Source organism: Episyrphus balteatus, chromosome 1, assembly GCF_945859705.1.
Source record: "Episyrphus balteatus chromosome 1, idEpiBalt1.1, whole genome shotgun sequence".
Lineage (NCBI taxonomy): Eukaryota > Metazoa > Arthropoda > Insecta > Diptera > Syrphidae > Episyrphus > Episyrphus balteatus.
Window position 1 is genome coordinate 111,456,124 of NC_079134.1, and position 15,470 is coordinate 111,471,593.

General features: G+C 34.4%; 1 protein-coding gene across 11 annotated transcripts in view; it reads right to left on the reverse strand.

The window, feature by feature from the left end:
• LOC129906660 (mucin-17) overlaps nucleotides 1-15,470 on the reverse strand; it is a 470,057-nt gene that overhangs the window by 363,227 nt on the left and 91,360 nt on the right. For 6 of the 11 annotated variants that reach the window (XM_055982514.1, XM_055982508.1, XM_055982504.1 and 3 more), the window contains exon 2: nucleotides 15,070-15,226. The exons of the other annotated variants lie outside the window; for them this stretch is intronic. The gene's annotated coding sequence lies outside the window, so the exon portion shown is untranslated. The remainder of the gene's footprint in view (nucleotides 1-15,069; nucleotides 15,227-15,470) is intronic. 11 annotated transcript variants of the gene reach the window in all.

A 15,470-nucleotide genomic window follows, 5' to 3' on the forward strand; every position in this document is an offset into this window, starting at 1 on the left:
ACGACGTTATCACGTAAAATCATCTTCCGTTAACCGGCTTTACAGACAACCACTTTTTTTTTTTATAAAACACTTGTTTTATAATTACAAAATGCAAGTGCTTACAGGTGGTCACGTTACATCTAATCTTACGAGTTTGTGACTTTGAAAGACATATTAGCAAATGTTAAAAACAAAAAAATTATAATTATAAATATAAGGTGTTGAAGCAATTAAATACCTTATTTAGTGAAAATACACAAGCCATGAACAAAAAATTAAGTAACTGCGTCACACCCGATTTTACAATGGAAACACCCTTATCAATTATGTCCTTTTCATAACACAGTAAGCAATAAATATGACAGTGTGTGTTTTAAAGCGGGCAACGAATTTCCCCCTTAGAGCGATATTAATAACCAATGTTTCACGAATTCTTTTCATGGTTTAACACTGTTAAAGACCCATCAGCTTTCTTGACAATATCCGCCTATGCGCCAAATATGATTTAGACTCTTTGTATACAGATTATGCAGTGTGTAATGCAACGAGAAGCCACTAGTGTATTAAATCGCTTAACTTGTTACTAAGTTTTAAATTCTGTTTACTTTTTCCGCAATGCATCGTTATTTCGGGCTGATACACAAATTTCTTTCATCTTCCAAATTTTTGCCTCGCTTTAAGATTTTTTTCGACCCGTTTTCTTCTTTACAATTTAAACAGTTAGATTTATTGACAGACACAATTTTGAGCCCAATTGATCCATGCAACTTAAAGTTTATATTAACATTTTTCAAGATGAAGCCTGGTACGCAGCTCGCGCTAAATTTTAGCTAACATACAAATTATCGAAAAATTTTATCTGAGTTAAAATGGATCCCATACAAATTATCGATAACTTGTATGGAAATTTTATCTCGGCTAAAATTTAGCGCGTACAGCGTACCAGGCTTGAGCCAAAAATAATATGCTTTTTTAAGAATGAATTTGATCTAGCAACCGAGTGAGAATAACGGCAAGCTTTAAGACAATTTTTTTCTCCTTAACTAAGCGCATAAAGAAATAAAAATCAACGTCAAAACGAAAACAGTAGAAAGAGGAGGTGGTGACAGTTATCAGAAAAATAATAAAAACAATCGTAGCCATATATTTTGTGAGTTATGGGCATTCAAAAAAAAAATGGTTAATTTTTTTTCTCACAAATAACAATTTAACAATCACAGTTAAACGCTCGAAACAAACGGAATGATATTGTAATGTTTTATTCCGGGTTCACAATAAAACTTATTTCGTTTATTTTAACTTCCACTTATCTTTCCGTTCAAATAAGAACACACTTTATTTCAAATCAATTTACTTTTATTATTCGCTCAAACAAACACACTTTTCAATCACTTTATTTACTACTAACAATTTCCAACACTTTATTTCACTTTGTACTGTACTCTTTCACATTCCAGATTAAACTGTATCCGGTCGGTGTCCACGCTGCCCTTTTATACCTGAAATTCGGAATTCGAGAATGTCTTCGAAGGTTCTCGTCTTTGCTTCTCGAAGCTTCCTTTCCAAGAGGGGGCGCTTCATACTTCCAGTCCAGTAGGATATTTTGGGATATTCAGCAGTCGAGGGAATTTCTTTGGATGCGTTCAGAGGGTAGTTTCTTAATTACTAAAGGTCCGTTCACATTTCTACCTTTACTGTAGCAGGTAGTGTGTTCAGACTTTTATCTTAAAAGTAGTTCGGTAATTCATCGTTACATTGCCCCCCTCTTAGGATTGTTCGTCCCGAACAACTCCATTGCTACTTTCACCATTATAACGATGTAAACGGTCACAATGAACTACCTTTAATTTGCCTCTTACCCCTCTCTGTATACGGTAAACCACGTCGTTGATTCTGGTTATTACTGTGTAAGGGCCTTCCCAGTTTTGTTGTAGCTTCGGTGATAGTCCCTTTTGTCGGTGGGGATTGTAAAACCACACAAGTTCTCCTTCTTGAAACCCTGTTGCTGTCGCTCGCGCGTCATATCTTGTTTTCATCCTGTCACTAGACGCTTTTATATTTGTCCTTGTCCGTTGGTGAATGTCAGCCAGTGTTTCTTTCAGGTTATCAACATACTCATCTATTTCCTGTGGCTCATTTGGAACACATCCGAATTTTATCTCACTTGGCAGCCGTATTGTAGAACCAAAAAGGACTTCCGATGGTGTATGTCCAGTGGAACTATGTGTTGCACTTCTATAAGCCATCAAGAATAATGGAATATGTCGATCCCAGTCTCGTTGATTATCGTTGACTACTTTTGACAGGTGTTCTTTAAGTGTCCTGTTAAATCGCTCAACCATCCCATCAGATTGTGGATGAAGCGGTGTTGTTCGCGTCTTCTTGATGCCAAGGAGTGAGCAAACCTCTTGAAAAATCTTAGATTCGAAGTTCCTTCCTTGGTCGGAATGAAGTTCCATGGGTACTCCGAACCTGCTCACCCAATGAAAGACAATCTTATCCACAACTGTTTTGGTTTCCTGGTTTGGGATGGCAAATGCCTCAGGCCACTTGCTGAAGTAATCCATCACTACGAGGATATACCGGTTTCCTTTGTTGGTTTCGGGAAAAGGACCTGCCACGTCTATTGCAATCCTCTCAAAAGGTGTGCCCACATTGTACTGATGCATCTTGCTTTGCATTTTTCTAGCTGGTCCTTTGCTAGCTGCACAAGTATCACATTTTCGGCACCACTTTTCAACGTCTTCTCTCATACGTAACCAGTAGAATTGCTGGCGTACCTTTTCCAGCGTCTTGTTGATGCCTAAATGGCCTCCAGAAGTTCCCTCGTGCATCTCTCGGAGAACATCATTAACCTTTGACTGAGGTACGATTAGTTGCATTACATAAGATTTACCATCTGCGGATTCCCACTTACGCCTGAGTAACCCTTCTTGCACATGAAGTGAGTCCCATTGTGCCCAATATGCTTTGAGATTGGGGCTTCGGTCGGAGATGTCGGCCCATTCTGGTTTCTCTTCATGTTCCTTCCATGCAAGGATGGGTTCGATGTCCGAATCTTCCTGTTGGGCCATCCTGAGTTCTTCATTACTCCAGCCGCAAATGGGATCAGCTCTCGTTCTTCTTACAGCGACAACTTCCTTTTCCTCTAGCCGTGTGCAATGCTTGCAGTCTTGCTTGCACGGGCGCCGAGATAATGCGTCTGCATTTGAATGTAGCTTTCCTCTTCGATGTTGAATCTGACATTGATACGTCTGGAGTATCTCGATCCATCTTGCTACTTGACCCTCTGGATTTTTGAAGTTCAAAAGCCAATTTAGTGCACCATGATCTGTGCGAAGAAGGAACTTCTGTCCATAGATGTACTTATGGAAGTGCTTTGTTGCCAATACCAGAGCTAGAAGTTCCCTTCTGGTCACGCAATAGTTTCTTTCTTGTTTCGAGAGTACCTTGCTGAAATAGGCAACGACCTTTTCTTCTCCGTCATGAACTTGCGATAAAACAGCACCAACTCCAACATTACTTGCATCTGCGTCAATGATGAATTGTTTGCCTGGAGTCGGATAGGCCAACACAGGAGCTTCACATAACCGTAGCTTCAGTTCCTGAAAGCTTTTCTCACACTCACCTGACCATTTAAAGGGTTTACCCTTCTCCGTAAGCTGGTGCAAGCTTTTGGCGATTCTCGCAAAATCCTTCACGAACCGTCGATAGTACGTTGCCAGACCGAGGAAACTCCGAAGTTGATGCTTGTCCTGAGGGGTTGGCCAATTCTTCACAGTGTCAACTTTTTCTGGATCAGTCATTACTCCTTGGGATGAGATGATATGCCCCAAATATTTAACCTCGGTCTTGAAAAGTGCACATTTCTTTGGATTTAACTTAAGATGTGCTTCTCGTAGCCTCTGGAATACAGCCTTTAGGTTTTCACAATGGTCATCAAATGTTTTCCCGTAAACGATGACATCATCCAAATAGACTAGGCAAGATTTCCAGGTTAATCCATTTAAAACGCACTCCATTAAGCGCTCAAAAGTAGCTGGGGCATTACATAGCCCAAACGGCATGACATTGAACTGCCACAGACCATTTCCTGTGGAGAAAGCCGTCTTTTCTCGATCTTCTGGATGGATTTCTACCTGCCAGTAGCCACTCTTCAAATCCAAAGTCGAAAACCATTGTGCTCCTTCCATTGCATCTAGAGTATCGCTGATTCTTGGCAGTGGGTAGCTGTCTTTCTTCGTCACATCATTCAGCCTGCGGTAGTCGACACAAAATCGAGTGCTTCCATCCTTCTTTTTGACGAGAACTACCGGTGATGCCCAAGGGCTTTTGGAATTTTCGATCAGCCCGTCTTTCTTCATTGTCGATATCATTTCTTCAACTTCACTTTGTTTGGCCAAGGGGAGACGTCTTGCTGGTTGACGAATCGGCCTAGCGTCTCCTGTATCGATTCGATGCTGCACCAGTTGTGTTCGGCCGTATTGCCCGCTGGGTGAAGAGAAGATATCAGCATATTCATGAAGAAGCCTTCCAGCAACATTAAGCTGATGTTGACTCAAGTTGTCTGATTTGAGAATTTGAGTCTTTAGTTTCTCAGAGTTCATAGTCATCTGTGTGTCCATCTCGTTGATCTTAGTTATTGCGGACACAGATTCACATTGCCCAACAACTTCTCCTTTCTTAAGCTTGATTGGGTACGGTTTGATGTTAAGTATCCGTACAGGTACCATGTTGTTCTTTGGTGCCACAAGAGTCTTCCCGATGATGATGTTTTCGGAACTTTGCTCAACTTCTGGTTCGACCATGAGGTATCGATGGTTTCCACAGTTCCCCTTTAACTTCGTCCACACAAAAACTTCTGAAGAAGGAGGCAGGCACATGTCTTCTTTGATGACAGTTCTAATTGTTGTTGAGTTTTCGCTGCCATAGACCATTGGAATCTCTACATTTCTGTATTTCAGGACTTGATTACCGATATCCAAAATGATTCCATGCTCCTTCATAAAGTCGATTCCAATGATGCACTCGTCACATATATCTGCCACCAAAAACACATGTAAAAACTTTAGTTCTGCTATACGGATCTCAAGACGAACTTCTCCGTACACTCTTGCTGCTTCTCCTGTGGCGGTCTTCAGACGATAGCTGTTGATGTTATGTAGCCACGTCATCTTTACCAAGTCTCTTCGTACAATAGAGGCGGTGGCACCGGTGTCAATTGTAGCCACGTGTTGGTTATTGTTTATGGTTGCCTCTACTGTCAGACTTTTGTTGTCTCGTTTAGTTTGTGAGACTTGAATTGTGGTTCTGGGGCCATCGATACCAGAAACCAGCTTCTGCCCCTCGAACTCGTTTCCCGAATGGGAATCAAGTTGAGGATGAGTGTTGGTTGTATCGCTTACCTGTTGTTGGGCAATATTCCTGTTTCCACAGTGCTGGCAAGCACTTCTTCTTGGTGGCAATCTGCACTGCCGCTGGAGATGTCCTGTCTTGTTACAGTTCCAGCATCGAGCAGCTCCGTCTCGCTGGTTTCTTTGGAATGCGAGTTTTTGACAAGAGCATTCCTCCACTGTAACTTCTCTTACCCGATGAACGCCTTGAGAAGCCTGTTCTGCTGCTTCCATAGTGAGTGCAAACGCTAATGCTTCAGGAAGGGAACGTTTTCCAGCTGTTCGAATTGCTCGCTGAAGATTTATATCAGATACAGCACGTACAAAGGCTTCTGTCGCAAACTGATTGATAATGTCGTCTCCTGCTGTCGGATATGCCAGATGAGCTAACCTTTCAATATCTGCTTGGAGTTGTTGCAGAGTTTCTCCTCTTTTCTGGACTCTTGTATTGAGTTGGACGCGGAAGACTTCCTGCATATGGCCATCTCCAAAGCGTTTTTCAATGACCTGGACAAGAGCGTTAAAGTTACCATTCTTTTCTGGTGGTAAAGTTTGTAACAACTCAGCAGCAGGACCTCTAAGAGCAAGAGTCAGCGCTATACATTTGTCTTCGTCATCCCAGCCATTTGTTGTGGCAGCTGCCTCAAACTGTTTCTTGTAGATCGACCAAGAACTTTGTCCATCAAAGGTTGGTGGATGCATTTCCTTCTTCTTTGAATACTCACCAGAACTTTCTCGGGCCTTAATTTTTCGAACCTTGTCCAACTCTTTAGTAATGTCTTGGAATTTCTCTTCGAACTTTGTGTGCATTGCCAACAGCTTTTCTTTGTTTTCTTCAACACGCTCGTCAAGAGCAGTGAACTTCTTCTCGAAATCACCAAGCTTTCCCTCTAAAAGATTTTTCTGTTCTTCTAGAAGATTCTTTTGCTCATCGCGATGTTCTTCTAGATGTTTCTCCATTTTTTCGAGAAGATTCTGTTGTTCACTCTTTTGCTCGGTACGTTGTTTCTCAATTTTTTCGAGAAGATTCTGTTGTTCACTCTTTTGCTCTGTTCGTTGTTGTTCCATTTGTTCTCTTTGTTCATTGCGTTGTGTCTCAATTTGTTCAAGAAGATTTTTCTGTTCATCCTTTTGTTCTTTACGTTGCTGTTCCATTTGATCTTTCTGTTCTTCAAATTTTGCAAGGAGAACAGCCATCATGGATGACATATCGGAACTAGTACTTACTCGTTCTTCTACCATTTCAACTTCGAATTGAAATGTATCCAAATCTTCGTTTTTCTGGGTTAAATAATCCTGCAGGCGAATAATGAGGTCATTTTTCGATCCAGCAGTAGGAAGACCTCGTTTAGTTAATTCCGCCTTCAGCTCAGTCAAACTTAACTGATTCAATGTCTTACCCATTTTAACTTTTCAAAACGCGAGCACTTTTACTTATTTCAAAATGTTTTACACTTTGTTTATTGTTAAAACACACGCGCACTTTTTATTTTATTCGCGAAATTATCTGATTCGCACAAATAAATAAGTTTTATTCCACTTTTCTGACACCAATGTAATGTTTTATTCCGGGTTCACAATAAAACTTATTTCGTTTATTTTAACTTCCACTTATCTTTCCGTTCAAATAAGAACACACTTTATTTCAAATCAATTTACTTTTATTATTCGCTCAAACAAACACACTTTTCAATCACTTTATTTACTACTAACAATTTCCAACACTTTATTTCACTTTGTACTGTACTCTTTCACATTCCAGATTAAACTGTATCCGGTCGGTGTCCACGCTGCCCTTTTATACCTGAAATTCGGAATTCGAGAATGTCTTCGAAGGTTCTCGTCTTTGCTTCTCGAAGCTTCCTTTCCAAGAGGGGGCGCTTCATACTTCCAGTCCAGTAGGATATTTTGGGATATTCAGCAGTCGAGGGAATTTCTTTGGATGCGTTCAGAGGGTAGTTTCTTAATTACTAAAGGTCCGTTCACATTTCTACCTTTACTGTAGCAGGTAGTGTGTTCAGACTTTTATCTTAAAAGTAGTTCGGTAATTCATCGTTACAATATCGTGCTGGATGAACCTGATACCACAAAAAAAAATGTATGTAAAAAAAGTTTTCTGGTTTCTTTTTCAAAACAAAACAAAAAGGAAAAAACGCCAGAATTTGTTTGACAGAAGAAAATCATGTTCATAACATAAACATATCCTCAATTCGAAAGATCAAATTTGACTAAAGCTCGGGTTTCCCTCCAATTTCTCTCAAATTCTAAACTGAATTGTAAAAAATACTGAATATGAATTTCTTTTGGGAGATTTGTCGTATCCCATTGCTCAAGAGAACTATGCGTTTGCGTATCGATGCTATGATTAAACAATTTGTTGTAAAAACTTTTCAACCGCATTCGAAATGATAATTAAATAACTATGCATAGCCAAAAAATGTAACAATAGCCGTTTTTCATGACAACTAAGCAAATTAAGCAAGTACATAAAGCAAATTTGTTCATGAAAATGCTCCAAAATAAATCTGATTTTAAAGCTCTTTTTGTATAGATATTCCATAATGTGTTTTTTATTGGCAACACTGTATATTGAATGTTCCAAAAACAGCAGACACAACAAAAACTTAGAGTTGTCAAATTTTTCGCTTTCGGGTTTTTCTTATATTTTTCATGTATCTATGTTTTACAAAGAGATACAAAAACTTATGCTAGCAAAACAGTTAAAAAGGTACATTTTGTCATTACAAACGTCAGTTTTCACGTTTGTAAACAAATTCTAAACAATTTATGAAAAAGTTAGTTTGGTAGCACAGATTTAAAACTGTTCAAAAAGTTAAGCCCTGAGAAATCACCGGACTAAACAACTAAGCCCAAGGGACTAAGATGTTGTTGCATTTAACATGTGAATTGCTTAGCCCTGACTGCCTTTTTTTGTCCAGTTAAGACCAGTTGTAATAAAAAACACACCTAATATTAAATGGTTCCATAGCATGCCAACATATTTTTACTAGAACATAAAAGGTGATGGCAGATAGCCATGTCTAAATGATTTTGTTTTATATTAAAATGTTAAATTAATTTTATTAATTATTATTATGAATAAAATCAAATCTAATCTAAAAAAAAGTGAAGTGATTTCCAGTAAGTTTTTATTGTTGGACTCTGTTAAATATTTACTGATTGGATTTCGATTGAATAATGTTGAATGTCACAGTATACATAAAAAGGTTATATATTCCGAACTGACACACGGTCAAAAATTCAGGAGTATGTTTTAATACTTTTTGGGTTACATATAGGTCTACACCAGAAATGTATTAAAATTTAATACAAGACAAATATTAAAATTTTTTAGTTAATAAAAAATGTATTAAAATGTAATATATAATTGTATTAAAAAATAATACTGTTATATTAGAATTTAGTACCAAATGTATTAAATTTCAACTATTGCATATTAAAATTTAATCTTTTCATATTAATTTCTAATACGAATTTTATTAAAAGATAATACAAAAATATTTCAATTCAATACCAAATGTATTTAAAGTTAATAATATGTATTCTTTTCCTAAATTCATTACTAAAAATAAATATTAATCATAAATAATATAATAACGGTGATATTAATGTCTCTACTTTATCTGTTTCACAAACTGTGGCATGTAAAATCTTATTGCCGATCAAAATTCATCTGCAATGTATGTATTTTGCTTCGAAAAAACACAAAGCGCCTTCAAATTAGTACAAATTTACAAATATTAATTATATTTTTTTTAAGAAAAGGTACCTCAAACAATGGATTTTTCTAATTTTTAAAATGGCTGCTGCTGACCACAGTACACATAAAAAGATAATATCTTCCAAACTGACATTGGTAGCCAAATTGTCAAAACATGACAATTTGGCGACCAATGTTAGCTACCGTAAATCTTATTTCTTTTATTTACCGACGAAAAACGCACAAAAATCGAAAAACCACGCACACTACTAATTTTTTAACAATTATTCAGCATTTTCCGCGAAGAAACACAAGGAAATTTGTTATTTTTTAATTTATAATTTTTTCAAATAACATTTTATAAATTAAAACAAAAACAAATTTCCTGTTTACTGCGACTGAAATATAAAAATTAAAGGCAGACCTGACAGATTGTTGCCCATTTTTGACAAACAAATTTTGACAACGTTCGGAAGATATTACCTTATTATGTATACTGTGGTAGAGATGAGCAAAAAATCACGACCTGTGATTTTTAACCTGTGATTGACAAATCACAATGACTACCTGTGAACAGTTCTCAAATAACCTGTGATTACCTTAACCGTGAATTGGGTATTTACTTTTCACTTTACAGTTCGCTTTCCCTCAAATAGAGCATTTACCCCGAATGTCATTTTCGACAAGTTCGTTTAGGATATGGCGTGATCTCATAGATCAATCATAAAAAAGATCTCTATGTTTTAAGTTTACACTTTACACTAGAAGTGAGGCAAAAATGTTTGTCAAAAGTAAATGTCACAGGTCAAAAGTCATTTTCAATGCGTTTTCGTGAATTCCGCGGAAAATAATTCACGTTTACACTTGACCTGTAGCAAAAAGTTATTTTTTCCAAAATCACAGGTCAAAAGTCATTTTTAATACGTTTTCGTGAATTCCGCGGAAAATAATTCACGTTTACACTTGACCTGTAGCAAAAAGTTATATTTTCCAAAATCACAGGTCAAAAGTCATTTTCAATGCGTTTTCGTGAATTCCGCGGAAAATAATTCACGTTTACACTTGACCTGTAGCAAAAAGTTATTTTTTTCAAAATCACAGGTCAAAAGTCATTTTCAATGCGTTTTCGTGAATTCCGCGGAAAATAATTCACGTTTACACTTGACCTGTAGCAAAAAGTTATTTTTTCCAAAATTACAGGTCAAAAGTCATTTTCAGTGCGTTTTCGCAACAGTTACTGTGTAAACGTGAATTGTTTTTACCGGAATTTACACAAGTGCATTGGCAATTATAACCTGTGATTTTTCCCAAAACAACTTTTAAACAGTTCTTGTTCTTGTGTAAACGTGAATTCACTTCACAAATGCTTTGGAATTATTTTTAACCTGTGATTTTCCCAAAACAACTTTTGCAATAGTTCTTTTGTGAACGTGAATGTTTTGACCGGAATTCACGCAAATGTTCAGGATTTTTTTAAACCCGTGATTTTGTTCAAAATAATTTTTGCACCAATTCTTATGTAAACGTTAGTTATTTAAAGCGGAATTCACGAAAATGCATTGAAAATTACTTTTGACCTTTGATTGGAAAAAATAACTTTTGCAACAGTTCTTGTGCAAACGTGAACTGTTTTTATCGGAATTTACACAAGTGCATTGGAAATTATAACCTGTGATTTTTACCAAAACAACTTTTCAATAGTTCTTATGCAAACGTGAATTGGTTTGACAGGAATTCACTTCACAAATGCTTTGGAATTATTTTTAACCTGTGATTTTTCCCAAAACAACTTTTCAACTGTTCTTGTTCTTGTGTAAACGTGAATTCACTTCAGAAATGCTTTGGAATTATTTTTAACCTGTGATTTTTCCCAAAACAACTTTGTCAATAGTTCTTTTGTAAACGTGAATTGGTTTGACAGGAATTCACTTCACAAATGCTTTGAAATTATTTCAAACCTGTGATTTTTCCCAAAACAACTTTTGCAACAGGTCAAGTGTATAGGTGAATTATTTTGAGCAGAGTTCGAAAATGCATTGAAAATGACTTTTATTTTGGCCAAAACAACTATTTGCAACAGTTTAAAAGTGAATTATTTTAGCCGGAATTCACGCAGATGCATTGAAAATTACTTTTAACCTGTGATTTTGGATAAAACAATTTTTTGCAACGTGAATTGTTTTTACCGAAATTCACGCACGTTCGGTAAAATAATTGTTTTGTTAACCCCTTACAATAACGTATGGCTCCAGAAGAATCACGGTTTGCACCCGAATATTTGCTGTGAAATCGCAGGTTGCCCTGATTAGAATAAGGGGTTTAAAAGTTACTTTTCCCGTAAAATAATAAATTTCTTCCGTAAAATCAAGAGTCTCCTAGACAAAATAATGTTTTCCCCGGGTTGGGTTCGATATCCCGCTTTTTATATTCCCGTTTTTTAAAATTCCGCTTTTAAAATCCCGTTTTTCATTATCCCGCTTTTTATAATCCCGCTTTTTAAAATCCCCATTTTTATAATCCCGTTTTTTATTATCCCGATTTTGTAAGCAAAACTAGTTGTTTTATTTTAAAAAATCGCGCGATTTTTTAAAATAAAACAACTAGTTTTGCTCTCAAAATCGGGATACTAAAACAAATTAAAAAATGCGACATTGTTTTAAACGCATTTAATTAAAAACTTTAACAAAAAATATAATATATAAAAAAAATAAGAAAAAGTAAGGAATGTGATACTAAAAAGAAATCAATTAACAAACTCATATTTACTTTAAAGTTTCAGAAGAACAATCAAATCGTGATAATCCCAGAGATTAATAATAACATAAAATGATCACAACACCTTAAATTAAGTACACACTACATAATCAAAAGAAATTTCATTTAAATATATTTCAACTTATATTTGTGAATTAAGCATGTATTTTGTAAAAAAAATCGGGATTTTCGGGATTTGACGGATTTTAAAATGCGGGATTTCAGAAAACGGGATTTAAAAAAGCGGTATTTTAGTAAACGGGATTTTGAAACTTTTTTTTCGGGATTTTCGAAAAACGGGATTTTAAAAAGCGGGATTCCGATACGCTCCCGTTTTCCCCAGTATAATCACTAATGGCTTTGGTAAATCGCGGATCTGTTTGCTAAAACCAGTTTTCCTTGTAAAATCAGCTCCATTGTTTCAAATACATATACTCGTATTTGAGCTTCAATAGTACTTCCTACGTAAGTATCGTACGAAAATACAAACGTTAAAAATGCTACTTTTTTTTTTTTTTTTTTTTTTGGGATTTTCATAAAAAAAAATTGAAATCACGGTTAAAAATCACAGGTTAGAATCACCGTGAATTAAAAATCACAGTCACAGGTATACCTGTGATTGAAAAATCACGACTTAGCTCATCTCTATACTGTGGTTGAATGTGATAATATTTTGTTAATTGTTTACCTAAAGAAAGAAATTTTATTTTTCGTTGTTTTTATAAATAAAAAATAAAAATAATATTATTTTATTGTTACTGGGCTATTTTTTCGGCCCCGATTTTGGGCTTTAAAAATTTTTAAATTGGGCTATTGAAGAGCTTCAGGACATGGCAAGCCTGGAGCCAAAGAAGAACACTTTCAATTTAATTTCTTCCTAAGAGTCAGAAGACAGCAACAACACATACATCATTTTTTTGTATAAAATAATTTTAACCCTTTTAAAACAAGTTTATTACGAACGTGTTTTTGGGTACGCAGTGTTTTACTGTCTTAATTTTCGGTCAAAAGTCTAAAACGATAGGGTTTTCCACTATTTTCATTGATAAAACTATGGTAGAAGATAGCTTACCAACTACTACTTTTAGAGTATTCATTAAACTCTTTTTAATCTTTTAAAAACACAGCACTTTAATACTTTAACAAAAATACAAATTCTGAAAGGGTACAAAAATTAGATAATATTGTAAAATAACGTAATTAAAAAAGTCGGATTTTTTAAGAAAAACATTTTTATTTGGTTACTTATGGAATATTTTATTTATTTATTTATTTAGCTACAAATTTACAAATTAATTAGCTTTGATGTCGTAAAATTCTATATAATTCCTGTTTTACACAATACTTTGATTAATTAAAATCAATTAAATAACAATAATTATTAAAAGCTGTACAGTGTACACGCAGCAAACAAAGATTCATGAATTCCATAATTCGTTCTGTTAAATCTTAAATTTAGGAAATTTTAACAATGTTATACCATTTTGAAATGAGAATTTATCACACCAACTTTTAAGATAACATGTCAAAATTCCGTAGCGCATTTTGTACATAACAGTTCATTAAATTAGGTTTGCAAAATAGTGACGTTTTCTTTAAAATTAATGTAGACGAGTTTAAATTTTTGAATGCAATTGCTAACAAAGTTATTTAAAGTTCCTTAGCAAAACAAAAAAATTGAGAAAACTTAAGATTTGTAGTCACGGCACATGCAAGACCGTAAGAGGGTGACCGTTATTTCGAACTATAGGCTTTCACAATATACTTGACTACGACTTTTTAATATTTTTCTGACAACTGTCACCATCTACCCTCTATCTACCTACTTTTGAGATCCCCTGTTTAACCCTTTCGAACCCAAGCTATGAAAACCAATATTAAAAAATATTTTTTCAGTATTATCGTATCAAAAACATCACAACTAAGAAATATGAATAGCAAAAAGTTATTTTCCAAAATAATAAATAGCAAATCTAATTCTAATGTGTTACTCCCATGTTACATGTAAGTAACATGCACTGTCTATGACCATCGAAAAAAGTCGGACAACTGAGAAAATAACTTTTTATAGAACAATAATAATGCTACTTCTTCTTAGCCAAAAAGCAAAACACTTTCTAGATTAACTTTTTTTATATCTTTTTTTTCAAAATTATGACCATATATAAAAAAAAAGTTTTTGCAAAAAAAAAAAGAAAAAAATGTGAAATTCAGTTCCTTTTTCGATAAAAAAAAATTAAAGTTATTATATTTGACTAAATTTTTGTAATAATCCAGTAACTAGGCATCATTATCTTTCAATTGAGACATCAAAACCTAAAAAAATAGTTAATGGAATATTTTTTACGAATTTTTAAAATAATGTTACATGAGAGTAACGCTGGGTCCGAAAGGGTTAAAAAAGATGTGTCATTGCAATAGAAACGAAGAGAGACTAAAAGTGAGGTGAATCAAAATTTGAACATAGGTATTACATACCTAATGTATTTGATTTTTTAAAGTTTTTATTAGATATTTGCTTTTGATTAAATTGAATTTTAAAAGGTGAAATATAATTGCGTTTAAGTTGTATTTATTTGCCATTAATTGTAACTTTATTGCTTTTTGGTAAAATAAATGTGCAATTTGTTTTAATAAAAATTCATCAATATTGAAGCCATCGTTAAAAAAGTTTACCGATAATACTGATTTTTGGAAAAAGGTTTTCACCAACAAAAAAAAAAATAAAAATACCTAGACCATTCCTAGAAAAGTGCAAATGGATTTTGCTATCGAAATCGTAAACATTTTTTACGAATGCATAAATATAGCAAACTGTCACATCAGCCGCGTTTTTTTTTTTGGCAAAAGCTACCCGCAGTAGGATTTCCCAAATATCTACACTGAACAAAAATGTATATACACGCACTAAGAGAAAGTTAAACGTAGACTTTAACACTTCGTCAAAATTCTATCCGCTTTGTAGCTTAGCTTCTATTCCTATCGGCAGATGCGTGTTGTTTTTGTAATGCATGTAAACGCAAACTGCGGATACGGATAACAATGCCAAAAAAAACACAGCAATCGTAAACTACAATATGTCTTATTATGTCGTTGATTATGTTTAAGATATTAGATATTATAATTGTTTAAAATAATATAGGTATTTATAGAAATCAACAGATCTAAACGTTTTTGAAAATCCCTATAGTGTGTATCTGTTTTAGATCTTGGACTTACATTTAAAAGATTCTCCAAAAAATATTTAATAGCTGACTGCAATAATTCCTCAGTGCACAGATGTGTGTGTGTTTTTTTTTTTGTGATGAAGCTCCAATTTATTTATTTTTATCTTTTCAAATAAACTTTTTCTTTTAATTATATTACATCACTTTTGCTGGAAATTTTAACAATATGGGTAAGAACAAAATATTATAAAAAAATATGAATAATTATTTAATTTGGCATTTTTTGTGTAGGAATATTTTTTTTTTAAATCATTTTCTTTGTTTTTCACTTTTAATCACAAATGCGAACAACTGAATTATATTTTTAAATTAATTAAGCACTTAAAATTTCTTTTTGCTATACTTGGTTGTTTTTGTTCTTATGAAATTAAGGAAATAAATATAAATAATAAA